Here is a 23,240-nt window from a genome sequence, read left to right as displayed (position 1 = left end):
TGAGGAATCTGGCCGGGAAAACCCTGGGACACATGCACAGGTATAAACCCCTTCCATTCAATAAATCAGGCTGTACAATAAACAATAAATACATCAAACGAATGATCTCTACAAAAACATTATTCGTTTTATATCGAAGTAGGCTACAATTCATGTCTGACTGAGATTCAGATCATTTCCCCTACTTCTCTAACTACAAAAGGATGGATACACATATCAAATAATTCATAATCATTCATCTATCTGTGAACTATCACGGTGTTTTCGACATTTTTCGTTTGGAGAAAATACGACAGGAATGACTAGAGATCCAGAGCTGAGAGGATCCTCTGCCCACGGCGCTCCAGACTCAATCCATTATTCATCAACAGTCCCTTTCATTTAATTATTAGTATTGATATCGGGATGTTTTATTTATATTGAGTGAACAATACAAAATAATAATAATAATAATAATAATAATGATTTAACTTACAATCCGATTTCATATTTGAAAATAATTAATATCTTTTTCGTTTGCCTTTTCAAAATCGTCTAAATTCGTTGTGTGTTATGAAAACTGTGTTTTATTTATTTTTTTATTTTACTTTTTTTTTTTTTTCTGTATATCGCACGTAGGCCAGAGATGATGAAAGGCTCAGAGTCAGAACGGAGCAGTGAATGGTTTACATCACGGGGGGAAAAATACATAAATCTTCACTTTGATCCGATGCACAACGGTTAATAACATGCTATATAAAATAAAACGTCATATAAAACTAGATGTATTATTTTTCGTGTTGTGTAATATGTTATTAAGATGTTTAAACTTTTATACCGTAGCCTATATCAATATCTTGAAGCAGCCATAAAATATGTCATCAACGAAAAAAAATAAAAATACCAAGATATGGCCACGTCTGCTTTTATATTTCGATAAAAATGCTGCAATGCGCTTCACTCGGTTTGCCCAGTCGTGACCAAACAGATGAGAACAGAGATATTTCTGCCATCCCTGTCGTTTTCTGAAGGATTGATGAATTTAGCCTAATTATTAAATACATCAAAACATCTTTGATAACACCCTCATCGCAGACTCAGTGCGACTTTGTCAGACAGCAGACTTTGTATCTATAAGCAAACAGATAGTACTGGGTTTTTTATTTATTTATTTATTTATTTAATATATTTATGTATTTATTGTTTGGCTGCATCAATCAAATTAATCTTTCTACGATCTTTCTATGTATTGTTTTCGTCAAAGCTAAAGGGAGGTGTTTGTGTGATGATCGAATAGTCAAATGTTCTTAATAATTAGTTTGTTTTAATAGGCTTCCTATAAACTAATGATGCCAGGACGCTCCAAAAAGAAAATTAAAAATGAATAACACTGGTGCTATAAGCCGCTGGCCCTGGGTGTCTGTGTGTTCTCAGGGTGATGGAGCGGAAGCAGGAGAATGCGGGTGAGGTGATGGAGCTGACGGAGGACGGGCGGCCCGCGCAGCTCCGGGAGAAGAAAGCGCCGCTGTGCGACTGCACGTGCTTCGGGCTCCCGCGCCGCTACATCATCGCCATCATGAGCGGCCTCGGCTTCTGCATCTCTTTCGGGATCCGCTGCAACCTCGGAGTCGCGATCGTCGGTATGGTCAACAACAGCACGGTTCACCGGGGCGGCAAGATCATCATCACGGAGGTGAGAGAGTCCGGGACAGAGCTTAGAAAGTCCTGCAGAAGAAACTCTCACACACACAAACACTTGAATAAATAAATGCAACTCGATTCTTTCAAAGCTTTTAACGTGGTTTGTTTTAATTGTGTACGTTTATGAATGAACAGATGCATTGACCGTGCGCATTTGTCTCGTCTCTTCCCAAGAAAGCCAAGTTTAACTGGGACCCGGAGACGGTGGGGATGATCCACGGCTCGTTTTTCTGGGGTTACATCGTGACACAGATCCCGGGAGGATAATATGCTCGAAGACTCGCGGCCAACAGGTCATCAACAATGCGCATTCATTTCCATGTGCCTGCATTTCATTTCTTACTAGTCTATTTATTTAATAATGTTTGATTTGATTTTACATAGTGGTTTAAATCTGGCAACAGTATAAATGCTGTTTTAAGGGCAGATGATGTGGTCCGTGTGCTGTATCTGGTTGCCTGAATGCAGAAGAGCAGCCAGTGTGTCTCTGGAGAGCTCATTACCAGCACAGACTCTCTCTCTGATCAGAAACACAGACTGGTCTGTCTATGAATCCTCTGTGCTCACTTTGATCTGATCTGCAGGGTGTTCGGTGCTGCTATCCTGCTCACCTCCACGCTCAATATGTTCATCCCCTCTGCTGCTCGAGTGCACTACGGCTGTGTCATGTTCGTCAGGATCCTGCAGGGCCTCGTCGAAGTGAGACGCTCTCCTCTCTTTCAGTGCACACAGCATGTATTCATCTGCTGATTGGTTATTGAACAGATGTCAGCCCCGACAGAGCAGACAGATGTTGGCATATTACTGTCAGGGCAAGTTTCATTTAAACCCATCTCTTAGATTAGACTGAACAAACTTGAGTTTACGATAAGTCACTTACAATGAAGTCTATAAGACGAGACTTTATGCAAGGATGAATGTTAAAACATAATTGAAGTATAAAGTATAGCCATCATTTGAACACCAGTGACAGATGAGAGGAGAACAAAGAAACAGGCTTGAGATGTCCTGTCTCACTCAGACTGAACTCACTGTTGTAGCAGCTGCTTGCTGTCTTTGTCTTTGTGTGCTGCTCATCTCACTGTTGTTCACCACGAGTGTCGACTGCATGAATTAAAAGCCATTCGAGGTTTTATTGTACGCGCAGTAGCTTGTGTTGAGTGTGTTGACTCTCCTCCGCTGACCGCAGCAATTTGTGTCTATCAGTGACCGATTGTGTGACAATTAGCTGCTAATGAGGATTTAATGAGTGTTTGAGGTTGAAGCAGATCTGATCAGACTGCGTTTGTGCAAGTCTGCATGGGTCATTAATCCTTATTTGAAATGCACTGTATGTGTTAGTGTTCATTTGTTAAAGGTTGGACTGCTCTCTGTATTTTATGACCCATGGAAGGTATTTCTTGTAAGATTTTACATGTTTTATTACATAAATGTAAATATGTAAATTACATAATATACACACCCACACACATTTTGATATATATATTTATTTATTTATATATTAGTGATGTCAAATAATTAATTTGCGACTGATCACATCCAAAATAAAAGGTTTTGTTTATGTAATATATGTATGTACAGTAAATAGTAATTATGTATACAAGTGCACACACATACATACTTTACATATTTAGAAAATATAGAAATGTATATATTTATATTTATAATATATATATATATATATATATATATATTATATATATATATATATATATATATATATACAGTACACACACACATATTACATAAAAACTTTTGTTTTGGATGTGATAAATCGCAAATTAATTGTTTGACATCACTAATATATATATATATATATATATATATATATATATATACAGTACAGACCAAAAGTTTGGACACACCTTCTCATTCAAAGAGTTTTCTTTATTTTCATGACTATGAACATTTTAGATTCACACTGAAGGCATCAAAATTATGAATTAACACATGTGGAATTATATACATAACAAAAAAGTGTGAAACAACTGAAAATATGTCATATTGTAGGTTCTTCAAAGTAGCCACCTTCTGCTTTGATTACTGCTTTGCACACTCTTGGCTTTCTCTTGATGAGCTTCAAGAGGTAGTCACCTGAAATGGTCTTCAACAGTCTTGAAGGAGTTCCCCGAGAGATGCTTAGCACTTGTTGGCCCTTTTGCCTTCTGTCTGCAGTCCAGCTCACCCCTAAACCATCTGGATTGGGTTCAGGTCCGGTGACTGTGGAGGCCAGGTCATCTGCAGCACCCCATCAACTCTCCTTCTTGGTCAAATAGCCATTGATGCCTTCAGTGTGACTCTACAATTTTCATAGTCATGAAAATAAAGAAAACTCTTTGAATGAGAAAGTGTGTCCAAACTTTTGGTCTGAACTGTATATATAGGTCTCAATTGGCAATTACAAATGAGTGTTAAAAGTGGAAATTTATTAGGATTAGGCATAATTTATGTATTCAGAATTATTCGTAAAAAAGTCTTTTAAGAATCAAACAATTTGCAAGTTGTTTCACAAAACTATTTTTGTCAAAAATTTGTAAGAAAAATTTACAAAATTAGTAAGAAAATAGACATAAGAAATTGATTTATTTGAGCAAATATGAAACAACACAGTGTCATTAAAAAATAATTAATAATAATAATAATTAAAAATAAATAAGTAAAATAAAAGCAATTACTATCGGTTTGACATGTTTCTGTTTCCAGGGTGTGACCTACCCAGCATGCCATGGGATTTGGAGCAAGTGGGCTCCGCCCCTTGAGAGAAGTCGCTTAGCAACTACCTCTTTTTGTGGTAAATACAATTTCCCTTTTTAAAAGTCCCCCTAACAGAGAAATCCCAGAATAAAAGCTGTGCCCCTGTTTCAGGGTCGTACGCGGGCGCTGTGGTGGCCATGCCGCTGGCTGGGATATTAGTGCAGTACTCAGGCTGGTCTTCTGTCTTCTACATATATGGTGGGCTTGTGATCTTGAAATGATAACAGACTCTTCTTTTTGTCCGTTTGATTCCGTGACTCTTGTTTTCTCTGTGTTGGGTCGCAGGCAGCTTTGGGATCGTCTGGTACATGTTTTGGATTCTGGTTTCCTATGAGAGCCCAGCAGATCATCCCACCATTACTGATGAAGAGAGGACTTACATTGAGGAGAGTATTGGAGAAAGTGCCAATCTAATGGGGGCGACTGAGGTACGGTCCCTAGTGTGGGCAAATCTGAAGGTCCCATGAAATCACATTTTTCAGCTTAAGTCATCGTTGATTCAGTGATGTCATCATCCAGCTCAGTTCAGTTGAAATGCAATCAAGTATCACTGGAAATAAAAATTATTAGGGCCAAAATGAAAATGCCCAGCAAGGATGCATTAAATTGATTAAATGTTATATTAAAGATATTTTTAATGCTGTTCATTTGAGCTTTTAGATAAAAAAAAAAAAAAAAAAAACAACTGGGAAAAAATGGCTTCCACCAAAAACAACCTGTTTTCAACATTGATAATAATCAGAAATGTTTCTTGAGCTGCAAATCAGTATATTAAAATGATTCTGAAAGATCGTGTAAATAGATTAATGATGTGGAAATTCAGCTACACATCAAAGGAATAAATTACATTTTAAAATATATTCACACAGAAAACGTCCCAGGTTACGTATGTAACCATGGTTCCTCGAAAGGGAACGAGACGCTGCGTCCGAAAACGTTAAGGGGAACGCCCTTCAGTGTGACCAGCTCTGAATAATATGTATAATCAGTTTTATGAATGGGCGTGACGTCAAAGGCGGGTGACGTAGCGAGGTGGAACGAGCATTAGCTTCTAGGAATGAAGGGAACTCTGGCAGGGATGCTGGAAGTATGGCTTTGAGACGCAGTGTCTCGTTCCCTCCGGGGAACCATGGTTACATACGTAACCTGGGACGTTCCCCTTCAGGAACTCAAGCTGCATTCGAAAATGCTAAGGAACAAAAATGCCCACGCCGCCAGACTTGCAAGTCCCTGCCTAGTGTGTATACAGAAGCACAGCTAAGACAAGAGAATAGAAGAGCTGGGAGTGGCTTGCAGATCTAGACCATAAAATCTGACAAATGTGAGAGGCGTGGACCATCCAGCTGAGTTTGCAGATGTTGCAGATGCATGGACACACCTGACAAGAAGTCCTTGGAAGCCGCCATACTGCGGGTTGAGTGAGCCTTGACTCCCAACGGTGAAGGGAGATCATAGGACTCATAGGCAAGAGTAATAGCATCCACGATCGACCGACTGAGGGTCTGTTTTGTGGCTGGAAGACCTCTCATAGGGGGACCATAGCATACTAGGAGTTGTTCCACCTTTCTCCACATGGCAGCTCTGTGGACGTATGCATCCAGTGCTCGCACTGGACACATACAATTTAGCTTCTGCTGGTCTGGCTCCCTGAAGGAAAGGGGGGCTGAAAGCCTGCAGTACGATAGGCTGTGGGGTAACTGAGGGAACCTTCGGGACATACCCCGCTCGAGGGTAGAGAAACACTTTGGCCATGCCGGGTGCAAAGTCTTAATAGGAAGGGGTCACTGAGAGGGCCTGAAGGTCCCCAACTCTCTTTAGAGAAGTGATAGCTAGAAGAAAGGCAGTTTTAATAGTGAGATATTGATCAGCAATTTCTTCAATAGGCTTGAAAGGAGGCTTGCAAAGAGCTTCTAGTACCAAAGCCAGGTCCCATGTGAGGACAGGAGATCGTACCGGAGGCCTGAGCCTAAGCGCACCGCGGAGGAAACATAAGTGGAGTAAGTCAACCCTGCGGAGAAACGGGACTGCAGGAATTCCAGTACTGTACCAACTGGGCAGTTAACTGGGTCAAATTGGCGATCTCCGCACCAAGAAGTGAAAAGTTTCCACTTCAAGGCATACAGTTTCCTCGTTGATGGAGCTCTGGATTGGAGAATGGTCTCAACAACCTCGGTTGAGAGACCAGAAGCTACGAGATGTGCCCCCTCGGGGGCCACACCCATAACTTCCATAGCTCCGGGCGGGGTGAAATATCGTGCCCTCTGCCTGTGAGAGGAGATCCTCACGGAGCGGGTTCAGATCTGAGAACCATACTCACCCCGGCCAGAACGGGGCTACTAATAGAAGACAGAACCCGTCCCGACACACTCTCGCCAGAAACTCCCGGGAGCAGAGGGATCGGGGGAAAAGCATACAGCCGAAGCCTAGGCCAAGTCTGCACCAAAGCGTCCAGTACCAGAGGAGCTGGATGAACTAGAGAGAACCAAAGGAGACAGTGTGATGTCATCTGAGTCGCAAACAGATCCACCTGAGCCTGACCAAATATAGTCCATATGTGTCCCAGAACCAGGCCCTGAGACAAGAACGAAGGCTTCCTCCACATGTCTAAAGCACGTAGGCACCGCCACATGACCTTGATCGTGCGAAGTGGGTTTCCCCTCGGGGAGAACCCCTTGGTCTTGAGCCACCACTGTAGGGGTCTCATGTACAGCAGGCCAAGAGGTAAAACGTTGGACGCAGCTGCCATTAACTCCAATAGTTTCTGAAACTGCTTGACAGTGAGTGACTGGCCTACTCTGACTCTCTTGACTGACATGAGGATCAACTCGATACGAGCAGGGGACAGACGTGCCTGCATCCTGGTTGAATCCCAAACCACACCCAGATAAGTTGGTCCTCTGTAACGGAGAACGCACACTTTTCTTGGCGTTTAATCTTAACCCTAACTTTTTTATGTGGGCGCGAACGACATCTCGATGCCGAGCCACCATCTGCTCTGATTGAGCCAAAATCAACTAATCGTCTATATAATTTAGTATGCGGATGCCCTGGAGTCGCAGTGGAGCCAGCGCAGCATCCACACACTTTGTGAAAGTTTGGGGTGAGAGTGCTAGGCCAAAAGGAAGAACTCAATACTGGTAAGCTTCTCCCCTGAAAGCAAGCCTTAGGAACTTCCTGTGATTGGGAAGGATGGTGATATGAAAATAGAAGAGGGTATTTACTTCCTGTTCCAATATCAGAGCCTGCTCGGGGCCCACTAGTGTGGGAAACACCCTGTTGAAAGGTGGTGCCAGAGCGCTGAATTGAATTCGCTAACCTTTTTCTACAGTCTGCAGGACCCAACTAAGACACATTTGGCAGTAGCTTCCACGCTGCTAAATAGTTTACTAAGGGAACCAGTCTCTCGAGGCTGGTCTCTGATGTACTTTGAGGCGCTAGCTCATTGCCCTGAAGCGGAGGACCGGCAGGAAACAACTGAACTAGCTGCTGTTGAGGGCTCTGAGAAGAGACAGACACCGTATAATGTGGTACACCCTGCTCTTCCCCAGTAGAGGTCACCCTCAGCGGTCCAGCTTTTTGATGTTGGTTGTCAGGACTGCTTTGTCGAGGGCTTCCTGGACTGAAGCACGACCCTCAGATCGGGCCATGTCTTAGAAGCCTCCTGCTTAAAGCGCCACCGACCTCTTCCCGTTGCGGGGGATCGCGAGAGGCGACACTCACTTTTTGCACCTCTCTGTATGAGGAGCTGGTAAATGGCCGGGGCTGCTCCCACCCAGCAGCCCCTGAGCTAGAGAATTGCGAGACAGGAACCACTGGAACGCCGCCACCTGTTTTGGAGCCTCCTGGTATCTGTCAACGACGGAATTGACGGCGTCCCCGAACAGACCAGAAGGCACAAGCCATAAGGCATCTTCCATAAGGAAGACCCTGTCTTTATCTTTTAAATCAGACAGGGTCAACCAGGGCTGCCATGGACCAATCGTGCGGGCTGTCTCCTTGGTGGCGTGGAGGGCGATCAGCGATCTTCCTCAACTCTAGCTCTTTTAGTAGATCAGCCTGATATGCCTGTAACACAGACATCGTATGCAGACATGAACCAGCCTGACCGGCTTGCCACGTACCCCTTGCCATCCAGTGCTGATATAGCTTGCAGTGGCTTGGAAGGCAAGACCGAATGATGCGGCGTCGGGAGACAGATAGCTCACGAGCGTCTGTTCTACCCTGGGCATTGATTTATATCCATAATCATCTAACTGTGCCACATTGCCATAATAATTAAAGCCAGGGACAAATAAACAGGATGAGAATGGTTTCACCCACGATCTCGACATCTCGGTGTGGAGATCAGGGAAAAAAGGCAGGCTCCGGCGTGGAGGTGGTGGCCGAGATCATAAAAAACGCTCATCTAATTTTACTTTTCTGTGGTTTGGCTTTTTTCTCGGCGGGCCAATCAATGTTTAACTTGGCTACCACAAGAGTTATCACCTCCAACAACTCCTCATACTGTGGTGACTGAGAGGGCGATTCATCGACCCTCTTCTCATCCACCTCCTCGGAGGCAGATAGGCAGAGCGTTGCGTCCACTTCCCAGGGGGAAGTAGCGCCGGAGCGTGCTTCCGATCCCAGAGAGCGAACGCTGGATTTGGCAGGTGAGGACGAAGATAGGGACTCGCCCGTCTGCTTCCCTCCACCAGATCCAATTGCGATCCCCTAAGTGCAGCTGCCGCTCTGCCTCGGCGAAAGCGGGGCCAGCACCGTGAGGAACGCTCGTGAAAACTCCCTCCTCAAAGAGAGCCCTCCGAGAACGGAGTGCTTACAGGGGAAGCTGTTCATGGTGCGGACAGTCGGCTCCCTCAAGAGCCGACTCTGCGTGCTCCGCTCCAAGCAGAACATGCACAAATTATGTGTACCCCGCTCGTGATGTAGCGAGAGCATGGAGGAACACACAGCTTGAAACGTGATCCACTTTCGCCCAAATGCTTCGTCTTACTATCAGCCTTTCTTGCCATGATATACTTGTGCAACTTTTCAAGACAGGCAATAGTAAATAAGACTGACAGACACATACAGTATTGTTCAAAATAATAGCAGTACAATGTGACTAACCAGAATAATCAAGGTTTTTAGTATATTTTTTATTGCTACGTGGCAAACAAGTTACCAGTAGGTTCAGTAGATTGTCAGAAAACAAACAGACCCAGCATTCATGATATGCACGCTCTTAAGGCTGTGCAATTGGGCAATTAGTTGAAAGGGGTGTGCTCAAAAAAATAGCAGTGTCTACCTTTGACTGTACAAACTCAAAACTATTTTGTACAAACATTTTTTTTTTCTGGGATTTAGCAATCCTGTGAATCACTAAACTAATATTTAGTTGTATGACGACAGTTTTTTTAAAACTGCTTGACATCTGTGTGGCATGGAGTCAACCAACTTGTGGCACCTCTCAGCTGTTATTCCACTCCATGATTCTTTAACAACATTCCACAATTCATTCACATTTCTTGGTTTTGCTTCAGAAACAGCATTTTTGATATCACCCCACAAGTTCTCAATTGGATTAAGGTCTGGAGATTGGGCTGGCCACTCCATAACATTAATTTTGTTGGTTTTGAAACCAAGACTTTGCCCGTTTACTAGTGTGTTTTGGGTCATTGTCTTGTTTGAAACAACCATTTCAAGGGCATGTCCTCTTCAGCATAAGGCAACATGACCTCTTCAAGTATTTTAACATATGCAAACTGATCCATGATCCCTGGTATGCGATAAATAGGCCCACACCATAGTAGGAGAAACATGCCCATATCATGATGCTTGCCACCTCCATGCTTCACTGTCTTCACTGTGTACTGTGGCTTGAATTCAGAGTTTGGGGGTCGTCTCACAAACTGCCTGTGGCCCTTGGACCCAAAAAGAACAATTTTACTCTCATCAGTCCACAAAATGTTCCTCCATTTCTCTTTAGGCCAGTTGATGTGTTCTTTGGCAAATTGTAACCTCTCTGCACATGCCTTTTTTTTAACAGAGGGACTTTGCGGGGGATTCTTGAAAATAGATTAGCTTCACACAGACGTCTTCTAACTGTCACAGTACTTACAGGTAACTCCAGACTGTCTTTGATCCATCCTGGAGGTGATCATTGGCTGAGCCTTTGCCATTCTGGTTTATTCTTCTATCCATTTTGATGGTTGTCTTCCGTTTTCTTCCACGTCTCTCTGGTTTGCTCTCCATTTTAAGGCATTGGAGATCATTTTAGCTGAACAGCCTATCATTTTTTGCACCTCTTTATAGGTTTTCCCCTCTCTAATCACTTTTAATCAAAGTACGCTGTTCTTCTGAAGAATGTCTTGAACGACCCATTTTCCTCAGCTTTCAAATGCATGTTCAACAAGTGTTGGCTTCATCCTTAAATAGGGGCCACCTGATTCACACCTGTTTCTTCACAAAATTGATGACCTCAGTGATTGAATGCCACACTGCTATTTTTTTGAACACACCCCTTTCAACTAATTCAACTAATTGTCCAATTGCACAGCCTTAAGAGCGTGCATATCATGAATGCTGGGTCTCATTTGTTTTCTGAGAATCTACTGAACCTACTGGTAACTTGTTTGCCACGTAGCAATAAAAAAATATACGAAAAACCTTGATTATTCTGGTTAGTCACATTTGTACTGCTATTATTTTGAACAATACTGTACACTCACTGATCAGAGCGAGAGCGTCGTGAAATGTCACAAAAGAAGTGTATTTTTGGTTGCCAGGGGCAAGACAACCCTGCACAGATTACCCAAAAAAAAAACAGCATTAAGGGACCAGTGGATGGAATTTATTTTTACAGAGCATCAACGGAGTTGTGCAAGTGTTTGTGTTTGTTTCCTGCATTTCGAAGATGCTTGTTTTACAAAACAAGGCCCAGTTTGACGACGGATTTGCGTATCGTTCATTTCTTAAGGATGATGCAATCCCAATGAAAAAGGGTCACGATCGTGTGTTGGAACCCGCTGCCGTGAGTAAAACTGCTTAAAATATCTCTGCCTCCTTGTTAATGTGTCCACCTCCCATGCCGAGACCCGCATTAGAGCCCTACTCGGAGCGAGTCGTTGCTGCTGCTGCTCTCGTTCAGTTTCAGCCTCGGGATCTGATTCTGGATCATAAATAAATGGCTGAATCTGACTGTTAGCCATGGTTTGTTTTGGATGTTTTTTTCCTCACGGTAATGTCACAGCTTCCAAACGCTCTCAACGCAAAAGCCTACTCGCGCTCGTGATTCTTTAGCTCCACCCACACGTCACGCCTCCAGCCGATGTGTTTTTCCGGAAAAATCGGTACAGACTATCTTTCTCTTATGAATATAATAAAACTAAAGACTTTTTGGAGTTATGAAGGATGCAGTACTACTCTATAGGTACTCAAGATTAACAGGATATTGAGTGAAAACGACCCCCCCCCCTTTAATGACTAAAATAGATTTTAGAACCATTCAATACAGTTGGTAAATATTTTTATATTGGGGTTGGGGGGTGGGGGTACTAGATATAGTCTCAGGAAACTGGTTGCAGGAATCTCATTTTTTCATGGCATCTCCTTCAGATTCGAAATAGAAACTCGACATGTGAAATAAGACATGTGACTTTCAACCCATTACTTTTCTAGATTGCTCCAGGACTGATTTCATGTATTTTTATATCAAATAAAAATAAAAATCAGTGTGGTAAACAAAATTTCAAGGCACAGTGTCTATAACTTTTAATATTTTTGAGCATTATAAACTCTGATTGATAAAGAGTGCTGCCCAAAGGTCTTCTTTCCAAAGACACCAATATTACTGTATGTGTGTAACACTGAAGTAAGGAACAATTTTAACTTAAGGACACTTTCAGCTCTGAGTCACATAATGGGGGGTGCTGGCTAACAGCTTAAGTGACTGTGCATCAATAAGCTGTTCCTGTAATCATAATTGGTGTGAAAAGAAGTAAGGGAGAGTGGGGTAAGATAAGCAGTGTTTTACTTTTGTGGCTCTCAATATAAGGGAAAATGACACAGAAGTACAATCAAAGTAAATAAAGTAACTAAAGGATGTTTCCTATTATTATCTCATCATTAAGAATGTATCTATGACAAATGGCTTCTTATAAAAACGTTTTCCTGAGGCTCAGTAAGTTGACCTGAGTCAATGGGTAAAATGAACCACCTGGTTTTTAACTGACCATCTGACTGAATCTGGTTCACACATGTTAAATTTTAAATATTAATTACCTTTTTTTTTTTTAAAACAATTTTATTATCAAATGTCCAATATTTCGAACAATCTTATTGAAAGATATATCTGATTATAATGTGATGAAAAAAATATTCTTGTTCTTATAAGATATGGATTTGGTTCACTTGTACAATGTCCCTATCAAATAAACTACAGATAATAATATTTGTCTTATGGTAGGGTAAGATAAAATGCTGGCTCATTTTACCCCAATGCATTTAGCTCACTTTGCCCCATAGCTGCCATTTTGGAAAAAAAATAGCTTGCTTACTAATTCAAAATAATATTAAGCTAAATTATTTAAATGGTTTTATACATTGCTAAATCACTTATATGCATTGGAAATATTTTTGATGTAACAGCCATAACATCTATTATAAAATTTTAATTTGACAAGCCCAAAACAGTTTATAAAGTAATTGGGTGCCTTCCATTCCTCCCATGTGTTTCTTCTTTTCGCAGTCTGGCAGAAATTATGGGTGGTTTCAGAATATATGGTCACATGACAATAAAAGTGTACAGTTGGCAAGATACAGGGGGTGGGTGAATTTACCCACATCTTACCCCACTGTCCCCTACCAGTTACCATTATTTTCAAACATACATTTCAGCTGGAAGCTGCAGTCAACTGTAGGTATGACTTTGGAAAGTGTCAGTTGAATCACATTTTTGCCAATAAGACTGCTGCCACATTCATTTAGCTCATGAAGAGAGAATTACTGGGTTAATACCCCATGTCCGGGCATCTAATTGTCTCACTGAAATAAGAATTTGTTTTCATTTTGTGTTAAACCCCAAAGCATCATTCAGGTCACAACACCAGTTCAGTGGCTACTGTTTATTTTTTCAGTAAATTAGCTAAACGGCATAGCCAGTCTTACAGCCTAATAGTTAAGAAAGCAGAGGCTCCTAAAGTCCTTGAGATAATTTGATTAATATATGGCCAAAAAAACAAAATCAAAAGTTATTTACAGTACAGATTGTCACAGGAAATTATCAAAGGCCAAATGCACATGCATCAAACACAGAAAGCTTTTTAACCTTTTAATCATGGAATGCAAGTCTAGATTTCTTTCTCTGAAGAGGTTGCTGCAAATTTGCTTGACTTGTGATGGATGTCTTTACAAAAAGGGTACAGTGAATGATAATTAATTATGTCTTTTCAGCAATTCAGCCATGCACACTTAGCCTTTTTGACAAGATCTATACATCAGGTCTGTCATAGACTTTTCCTGCAACATTTGTTGCAGATTCTACACCACATTGGTATTAACACACACATACCCCCACACACAGGGCATTAAGGGTACAGGCTCATCCATGCAAACACCCAATCAGCATTTATGCAGATAAATACATAAAGACATGCATTGCATTGACTAATAACAGCAATTTTAATTCTAGTCATTCATCATCCTTATGTCTGCTTTAATAGTGTCAAAGTTATGGACATTTTGTTGTGTTATCCATTACCCGTGTGCTCTGTGTGACCTACTTTTCCCGCATGTTTGATTGTGTCATTATGTTCAGGTGTGTCTAGTAATTATCCTCATTTATATTCCTCATATAAGTTGCATTCTGTTCAGTGTTTTTTTGGTCTGGTCTCGTCGATGTGTACATGTGTTTTTTTTCCGCCTTCTTTCTATGGAATACCCCTATGTGGATTATTAAAGACTGTGTTTTATTATATTCTTTGTCTTCCTGCATTCCCTCATGCACCACACTGTGAAACAGAAGACCTGACCCTAAAAAAGTAAAGCGGTGTGTTGCCCCAATTTTGGCTTTTTCACTTTGGTCAGTTTTTGTTTTGTTTAATTGATCCTGCCATCTTCCTCCTCCTAATACAAGACTATTTGTGGAAATTGCCAACCTTACCCACTATAGGACTACTGCCTCTGCATGCTCTACAAGACCAGCCTGAACAATGAGTGCAGAGAAAGGATGTCTGAAGATGGTCATTGGGGGAATTTTGCAGCTTTTTGAGTGATTGATGGTGTCCTTTGGATCGCTGCTGACTATGGCCATCTCGGATGACACCAACCCCACTCCGGACCCAGAGCCCAGCCTACCTATCTCCCCACTGTGTGTAGCCAAAGCCTGAGCCCACTGCTGACGGAGAGCAAGGGCCCACCGTGACTGACGAGCCATCGCAATTAACTTCGACAGAGCTTAGGATTGCTGCGGAGCTAGAGCACTTTACGTCAGACCAGGTGTAAGAGCTGGCAACATAGCTCGCCACGGTGGAGAGCGCTATTAACAGCGAGAGCTTGGAGGGAAGCTCTGCCTATTTCACCATGGCTGAGGGTGAGCAGCACTCTATGGTATGGGACTGGGATATATATGCAGACATGCCCCCTCTTTTTCCGTCGTATATGAACTCTCTGTCTACCCTGAACTCTCTACATGTCCAGAAATGACCACTGATGTCATTCCCCTGTCTGCCGCACTCCCAGTATTGAGAGTCGCTATATGGTGTGTGTGGGCAGCACACACTCATCCCTAAAGAGACTGGTGCTCACAAATACCCACCCTATTCCTGCCTCTTCCTGTCATCCCAGCTTTACTATCTAAACCACTGTCTCCTGTCTGCCCCCCTGCTCACTCTTAGCCCACCATCTGTGTGCTGGATTTGCCACAGGTCTGCCAGTCTCCATCAGCATCATGGCTGGAGGATCCCCTCATCTCTGTCGTCATCCCTTCCTCCACCATGGCTTCTCCCTCCGTCGGCTCCACCGTGGGCTGCAATCATGGCTGTGGCCTGGGTCCCACCTGGCTCCTCCGGTCCCATCCCTTTTTTCTCCATGGTGCGAGGTTCTGCCTTCCGGGTGCTCGGGGTGCGAAAAGTCACAGTTATGGACATTTTGTTATGTTCACTACCCATGTGCTCTGTGTGACCTACTTTTCCTTCTTGATTCTGTCATTATGTTCAGGTGCGTCTTATCATTTACGTTCCCCATATAAGTTGCATTCTGTTCAGTGGTTGTTTGTCTGGTCTCATCGATGTGTATATGTGTTTCTGCCTTCTCTTTATGGATTACCCCTATGCAGATTATTAAAGACTTTGTATCATCTTCTTAATTTACGTGCTTCTCTCCCGCACAACATTATGACAAATACCCAATCATAAATGATGTTGGAAATCTTCTATCATGTTACATTCATAACCAAGTTTGATTAACCTTAGATGGAATTTATGTTAAATAAATGTAAATATGATAAAAAATAAGGGTGCACAGAGTTCAGAGGGCATATAAGTGAATTCTATAACTCAGAACTATTTATGCTTGGCAGAAATATTCACATGTCTATTGTACCACAACATTCCATTGGGATGCAGCAAAATATATTTTTAATTAATAACAATTAGGGTGGATGGGAGAACATGCCCCCCTTAAAGGTCCCCTGAAGTGCCTTGAAACAACAGCATTATTCTTTGTGGTGTTGTAATTTCGACTGAACAGGAAGAGAGGACGGGACATATCGAGCAGCCCCATCCCCTTTCTAAAATAGCCAATAGCTTTTTGATCATACCTGGTCAGGTCAGAGCCGTTGGGCTTGATAAAGCCACATCTGACAGCCACAGTCTAATAGATTTCTCCCTAGATTCAATATGAAACTCTTATTAAAACAAAATAGTGGTTATAATCATGCTGAGGCTGTGTAGTTGTTAAAGTTTTGAATAAATGCGGACTCATGCATATGATCCACTCTGTGCATTTGCGTCTCTGTACCGGAGCCAAAGTCTGGATTTGCACTGTTGCAGTTCATGTGAAACAACGTGAAACCAGACCTCATTTGCACTAATCGAAAGCACGTTTACACTGTCTGAATCATACCCTATCATCTACAGTACATTGTGCACTACGAGCCATTCACTGTACAGGAAATACTACACTGTAGACAAGTGACTGATCTCAGCCAACACTTCATCATCTATTTATAGGCGGGCACTTCGGATTATACTAAGCATTTGAATGGTCAGAAGATTTGATGAGAAGATAAAGTAAGATATGATGTCAAAACAAAATTGTTGAGCCATTTTGGTGGAAGAGACTAACTGCAAGCTTTTAATGCTTTTGGATCCTCTAAATGTTTTGGAGCACACTGCCTTATATATAACCTTAAGACTAACATATTAAACTAAACCTTAATTTTGATTTCATTGGGGACTTTAAGAACAGTGTGGATTTGCAGTTAATGTATTGTACAGTCCCTCCAGAAATACGCGATTATGCGATCGCCTGATTTAATGCATAATCAGCCAAAGGCTGCATTTTTAAAAATATGAATTGCAGACGAAATGAATTGCTGGGTGTATTTTAGGATTGCCTACCAGACATACAATCAGTCCCTCCAGAAAAATGCGGATCTTACTTGTGCTTTCACACCAAGCGCAAAATTATTGTTCAACTTCTGCTAATGCACGCTAGGTGGCGCCAACCAGCAATGCATTTTTTTCATTATGTACTATGTATCTCGTATGGTTTACATCATCCGCTGCTCAATATACAGCATTAATTAAGATAAATAACTTTTGGTTATTTATCAGAAACACAATCCGTAATGCTTACACGAATACATCTGAAAATATAATTAAACGCGCAGTATGGAATTTTTGGCCACCAGGGGTCACTCAATCAAAATAATAACATAAGACGTATTTTGATGACGTCGGGAAAGAGCGTAAGGCTCATGGGAGTTGTTGTTCATTGGAACACGCACTCTGTCGCTCCCTATCATTCCTCACTCATTCTAACTTAGTATTTTGACAATCACGTCTTTTCGAAAGGAGAGATATAGACGGTTTCAACGGCAACAACATAAACAAACGTTACTGCGCATGAGCGCTTTTGTGGACCTAACTTAACTTCCGGTAGACTTCCAAATAGAATCAATAACAACAGCCAAGTCCCTCTAGAGTAGATCTTTTTTGATAACAAACAAAATGTTTGCTGCGTGGATCAGGCGGACTTAATGAAAATGCAATTCATTATTTGCCAACAGTAGATGTTTTAAAGCATAGACATAAAGCACGAGAAATAGAGGTTTCCCCAGTAACAGCTGTAAATGAAGCAGAGCTGGTACGCTCATACGCTGCTATCAGACATATAACATTCAAGTCTTCCTTCAGAAATACAGCGATATAAAACACCTGTGCCTCGCTTTGATATTTAAACATATAAATGTAAGGAATTATTATTATTAAACGTGCAGTACTTAACGTTACTCAATGAAGCCTTTTTGAAAAAAAAAAAATCTGTTTTAAAATTGTGTTTGTAAAATTGAGTCTCCAAAAATAAATAAATCTATGGGAAAACACATCCCACAGCAACTGCGTTTTTAGATGGCACCGCAGCCAGACCGATATTCACAACACAGACCGGAGGTTAACTTAGGTCCAGGCGCGTGCGCCCGATGAAACCGTCTATATGAATTATGAGACCCCTATCAAATCAATATTCAATCTAGCTAGTAGTAATATATGTTAAAAAACACGGCCGCCTTTCGTTAATAATTATAATTACGTTATACTATGATATCGAACAAGTTAGAGAACTGCATTTGAAGCTACTTTATTCAGCTAGATATAGAACAAATGTAGATTTACATGAGAGCTAGTCCGTCTGCGTTTTACACAAGACATCATCGTTTCACAAAATATACGGATAGATAAAGTCAGCTGAATGGATGCATAGCTGTTTATCAGAATGCAAGCGAGTTCGGCATCTCTCTGTAGTTTCAGCTTGTCACGAAGCTCTCTCTATCTTGGAAATGCAACTCCAATATTTACCCGTGTCTTGTAGCTTCTCTTGACCCAAAACCATCTCAGGTCATTTATTTCACCCGTGCGTTTGCACTTCACAGAACGTGCAGGCAAAGCATAATCATGATCCATAACTAAGTTATTGATTGAGGTTTAAATACGAATATAAATATAAAATATAATAGTCTCAATCAAGGCTACTACTTTTTCTTCTTCGTCTCGTCTTTGTTTCTGTTCACCTTTGTATTTGGCGGTTCCGCAGGAAGTTAGATAAACTAGAGGGGTCAAAGTTTATATGACGCCTGCTATTTTTAAAGCATAAAAATTACATATTTTACTTAATCCATTCATGTTGTGGTTACTTACTAATTTAACAATGTGAACTTAATTTAATCTAAATCATTCAACAAAAAAGTGTGTATTGTCAGCTTCACTTAAAAATTATTTGTTCAGCCAACATAACTGTTGCATAAAAGTAACAGATTAATAAAACCAATACAGACTTGAATCTCTTTGGTTGAGGATTTTTATGGGTAAGTGTTGCTCTGTCACCCTCTTGATCCTCATCCTGAATGAACTTGTTTTAATATATTTTAGAACAAACCAAACAAATAAACAAGTAGATTGAAATGTAACATTGCATATAAATATGTTTAATAAACTGTAATTATAAAAAGTTTATATGATGAGTTGTCGTAAGCAGCTGCTCTTGATTGATTTGGTGTTATGGATTTATTAAACATTACACTCAAAGCAGTCTCACTAAATTAATTAAGAATGAACATGTAACATGTAACTTAAAAAAGATGCAAATGAGTTTAATGGAAATGTTGATATCATGTTTAACCTACACTTCTATTTTGAATTCAAATAACATGATAAATGTTGGTTGACTACACGAACGACATGTGTACCAGTTCAGTCATTTCGTTCACGAAGGATAGATATATCTCTATCTAGTTCAGACTCATGAAACTCATTCAGTGAAGGGTGTATTCGTTCACTACATTCAACAAAATCACATGCTCCGTCACATCTCATACTCAAAGGCTATTTTATCGAGGTTGAGTAAATCTTTAACAGGATGAAACTGTTCACAGAGCTACCCAGTTCACCGAGCTGTGCATTCACGCTGCTGTGGAGGGAGGAACTTAAGTGAACAAGAAATATGAGTCAGTGGATGTCAAGGTGTCTGGTCTGTGTTTCCCTGGGTGTCCACTAGTGGTCTCACTTCCCCATAGGCACCTCACCGCAGGCACTACATTTCCCACATAGTTTTGTCCCTTCATCACAGTTAATTGCACACCTGCTGCTATTGCACTCAGCTGTCTCCACTTCCTTCATTATCCTGTCTATATAAACCGGTCTGTTTTTCGTCTGTGTCATGGAGTCCTTATTTTCTGTCACCCAGTTGTCGCGCGGTCTCTTGTGGTTTCTAGTTTCATTTTTGTTTTGTGTCTGGACTGTTTTCATGGTTTTGACCTCCTTCCTGTTTGGATACTGATTTTGGATTGCCCATTCAACACACTGCTTTTGGAACTCTCGTCTCCTGTGTCCTATCGTTACAGTGGATTACATGAATGAGAATGATTAGTTCACCTAAAAGATTAGTTTAAAAAGAATGATTCGTTCATGAACGACACATCACTATGGTTGACTTAACTTGGTTTGTTTAGATGGAATATGGGTGGCATGATTAAATCATGTTCATCCAATGAATTATTTTGTTGAGTGTAATAACTGCTGATTGTGATCTAAAATGGATTTTGATTCTTTAATAGGCAGAGATGCACCCTTTTTTATGTTATCTATTTGCAATGTGTCATAAAAACACATTCAGAATATATGTCTTCATAATCATAGGTCAATTTGCTTTCATATGTTATGTGTAGAAAAAAAATGTTTATCTTTTTTTATATACGGAAGGGCAAGAGATGATTGACAGGTATAGAGTGAACCCGCTCTAACACTCAAACTCATGGAATAAAGTGGACGGTGCTCTTCAGATCACATAATTTTGTGGATAATTAATAGAAATGTTATTCTCCATAAAGAACATGAATAAGAATAAGTCTGTTCTATTTTTTTCAGCTGAAGGTGAATCAATAAAGCAAGTTTTATTTACCTGATTTAAAATGTCATTACGTTTTGTTGTAGTTCTTTCTGAGACTCCATTGTTGATTCAAACGATTATGTCATCCACAAATTTCTCTTTTATTGGATGTGATGGCTTCAGTATTAACCCAGATCACTACCGGGAGCTCATAAATGCATTGAATGTGAACGTGCATGTCTCTCTCACAGTCTATATTAGAAGAATGAGAAACAGAACTGCTGTGGTGTTCTGCACACACAGCCCTAAACACAAACCTATAAAAAAATCACTTCATCTGATTTCTGCCAAACAGCTATTCTCCTGCTATTCTCCAGGAAAATATTGATCCACCAAATTACTTCTCAAGGTCAGCTCCTCACTGGAGCTGTGCTGTCAGAGATAAGGTTGCGGATGGCTTGTGTCAGTCATGCTACTTGCCAGCTGGTTGCGGAATGAAGCGGTACAGATGACACAAAAGACTTATCAAGTACTTGACCAGCAGGAGGGATGAAACATGAGATGTCATTATGTTCATGCCATATTCACCTTTCCAGTTTTCATATTCACTCCTTAAGCTTTTTTAAACCTGCTGTTTGTGAAAGCTTGAAAAATGAATAATTCAATCAACAACAAATCATGTTCCAGGGCATTTTATTTTGATAGATCATGAAATAGTCTTTTTTTTTTTATTTATTTTTTTTACATGACATATTGTTTTGTTCTATGTCATCCAGCTGAGATATTTCAACAGTCATTATTTTTCTTTTCTTTTTCTGTGTACCACTGACCGGGTTATGACTTGGTTTACCTGCTGAGTTTTTTTCCATTCAAATCATCACCTAGGAGACAGGCCTCAACCAAAAAGCGATATTGTAAGTTCTTCCATATGTTCAAGCCATCAACATCTTTTACCCAAAACTTAAAAGATCCAAAATGGTCATAAAGGTATTGTGAAAATCAATCCATGAATTTACCAGTTTAATCCAAGTCTTGTCAAGAGATTTGATCATTTCATATGCTGAACATATTTAATTTAGGCTTTGATTAACATTTAATCTCTCATATGGAGTATATCACATATGGTAAATATTAAAGTTCATGTTTTTGCCACATGCTAGAACCAGCCTCAATGGTTCTTGTCTATCACGTTCCCACTTGAGCTTCCTTGTTAAACATATGTGATGCAAGCTATACAGTATGTGTGTCTATCATTTTTAACTGTAAATAAAAGCCTAAAAGAAATCTGTTCATCTTCACAAGACTTGGTTTCAAATGCTCGATGTATATTTTTGCATACTGTATGTATATGTATGCATATGTATTTGTTTTATGATGCTTTTATGATCTTTTTGGATGTTCCAAATTTTGGAGCCTTATAGCACTTATAGCAAAATAAATAATTAAGTTAATTTGGATGCTTTTTCAAAAGAAAAAACAAACAAACAAACAAACAAACAACAACAACAAAAAAAACAACAACAACAACAACAACAAATAAAAATCCCTCCCAACATACCATAATGACAAAATCTGAGTTCCAAGGGAACAGCAAAGTGCATAGAAATAATTTTATGCACAAGCTAGCAATGGTTTACATATAATGTTTCTCATCTTTACCATGTTGTGATCTTTACATAGACGCCAAAGTTAGCAATTTTGTGCACACATCATTTAAGGATAGTGTAATAGTGTCAGATGTCCATTTCTCCTTTTATCCAAGGGGGAGAAGTTAAAAATTACACCCTAACAGTAAAACATCGACAACAGCAGCAACAACAACAATCACGTAGATTGCTGAATAAGTAAAAATAATGAAAACTGGAGAGAATTCCTTCTGAATCTGAATAATTTGTGAGAGATTTTTAATTTGTAGCACATCTTAATGCATTATCAACACATAAGGAAGTAAGATGTAAAATGTAGAAGACAAGAGCAAAACAAGAGCTGGTAACACCAAAGTATAAAACATAGGCCTACAAGTGAATTTACATTACTGCAATAGCATTGTCAGGATTTAACATAAATAATGAGCTCGGGCAGCAGCAACTGAGGAAAATTTTTATTAAAATTTTGTTCCGGCTGCTAATTAAATTAGACATCATACCACTAAACCATGAATGCTATTTTTCTTTCACTTTCCTTATATTGAAATGTCATCTTAATGTTTGTTTATGCTTCTTCTTATTATCATACATTTTATTGTCAATTCATATTTAATCTAGAGATTGAATCTTATGTTTAGCTACCATTGGAGGTAAAATAAATGCATAAAAAAATAAATAAACAACAACTAAGTAATGAATGAATTAATGAACAAACATAGATAGATAGATAGATAGATAGATAGATAGATAGATAGATAGATAGCACCACACTGCTTTTTTTTACAATTGTGTGGTATTATTGCTTCCTCACTTAATTTCACTGAATGAGTCCTTCTGCATTATCGACACACTATTTACCTATTTAAAAGCTGCTTTGACACAATTTGTATTGTTAAAATAGCTATAAAAATAAAGGTGATTTGACTAAACATCATGTCAAGATCGGAAAGCATCCAATGTGGAAGCAAAACAAATGAAGGACTGCTGTATGTTTTAGTTTTATGTTGTTTGTCTGTGAAAATCTTGCTGCCATAAATCAGTTGGCTTGACAGATTTCCCATTATATATTGCCAAAGGTTT

At 40.1% G+C, this 23,240-nt stretch overlaps 1 pseudogene; it reads left to right on the top strand.

Annotated features, from left to right (window-relative positions):
- The first annotated feature begins 6 nt into the window (after positions 1 to 6).
- On the top strand, positions 7 to 4,957 carry LOC113069659 (vesicular glutamate transporter 2.2-like; annotated as a pseudogene).
- Positions 4,958 to 23,240: the final 18,283 nt, after the last annotated feature.

The sequence above is a fragment of the Carassius auratus genome, unplaced genomic scaffold (assembly GCF_003368295.1).
Source record: "Carassius auratus strain Wakin unplaced genomic scaffold, ASM336829v1 scaf_tig00002086, whole genome shotgun sequence".
Classification (NCBI taxonomy): Eukaryota; Metazoa; Chordata; class Actinopteri; order Cypriniformes; family Cyprinidae; genus Carassius; species Carassius auratus.
The sequence above is the reverse complement of the archived record's forward strand: the minus strand, read 5'-3'. Positions and strand labels throughout refer to the sequence as shown.